Source organism: Salvelinus sp. IW2-2015, linkage group LG4q.2 (assembly GCF_002910315.2).
Source record: "Salvelinus sp. IW2-2015 linkage group LG4q.2, ASM291031v2, whole genome shotgun sequence".
In the NCBI taxonomy this organism is placed as follows: Eukaryota; Metazoa; Chordata; class Actinopteri; order Salmoniformes; family Salmonidae; genus Salvelinus; species Salvelinus sp. IW2-2015.
Window position 1 is genome coordinate 13,068,732 of NC_036843.1, and position 1,408 is coordinate 13,070,139.

The window sequence follows — 1,408 nt, forward strand, 5'->3', positions numbered from 1 at the left end:
TGATCGAAGCAGTCTTGAAGCGTGGAATCAGATTGGTCGGACCAGCGTTGAACAGACCTGAGCGCGGGAGCTTGCTGTTTTAGTTTCTGTTTGTAGGCTGAAAGCAACATGTGGTCAGCTTTTCCGAAAGGAGGGCGGGGGAGGGCCTTATATGCGTCGCGGAAGTTAGTATAACAATGATCCAAGGTTTTACCAGCCCTGGTAGCACAATCGATATGCTAATAGAATTTAGGGAGTTTTGTTTTCAGATTAGCTTTGTTAAAATCCCCAGCTACGATGAATGCAGCCTCAAGGTGTGTGTTTCCAGTTTACAAAGAGTCAGATAAAGTTCGTTCAGGGCCATCGATGTGTCTGCTTGGGGGGGAATATATACGGCTGTGATTATAATCGAAGAGAATCCCTTGGTAGATAATGCGGTCGACATTTGATTGTGAGGAATTCTAAATCTGGTGAACAGAATGACTTGAGTTCCTGTATGTTGTTATGATCAACCACGTCTCGTTGATCATAAGGCATACACCCCTGCCCCTCTTCTTACCAGAAAGATGTTTGTTTCTGTCGGCGCGATGCGTGAAGAAACCAGCTGCTGCACCGACTCCGTTAGCGTCTCATCGGTGAGCCATGTTTCCGTGAAGCAAAGAACGTTACAATCCCTGATGTCTCTCTGGAATGTTACCCTAGCTCGGATTTCACAACCTTTATTGTCAAAGACTGGACATTGGCGAGTAGTATGCTAGGGAGTGGAGCGCGATGTGCCCGTCTCCGAAGCCTGACCAGGAGACCGCTTCGTTTGCCCCTTTTCACGGCGTCGTTGTTTAGGGTCACCGGCTGGGATCAGATCCATTGTATTGGTGGAAGGCAAAACACAGGATCCGCTTCGGAGAGTCATATTCCTGGTTGTAACGATGGTGAGTTGACGTTGCTCTTATATTCAGTAGTTCCTCCCGACTGTATGTAATGAAACCTGATTACCTGGGGTACCAATGTAAGGAATAACACATTAAAAAAAATACTGCATAGTTTCCTAGGAACGGTCGGCGCCGGAACACATCCTAGATCTAATGAATGAAATATTCTTATTAAATACTTTTTCCTTACATAGTGGAATGTGCTGACAACAAAGTCACACAAATAATCAATGGAAATCAAATTTATCAACCCATGGAGGTCTGGATTTGGAGTCACACTCAAAATTAAAGTGGAAAACCACACTACAGGCTGATCCAACTTTGATGTAATGTCCTTAAAACAAGTCAAATGAGGCTCAGTAGTGTGTGGCCTCCACGTGCCTGTATGACCTCCCTACAATGCCTGGGCATGCTCCTGATGAGGTGGCGGATGGTCTCCTGAGGGATCTCCTCCCAGACCTGGACTAAAGCATCCGCCAACTCCTGGACAGTCTGTGGTG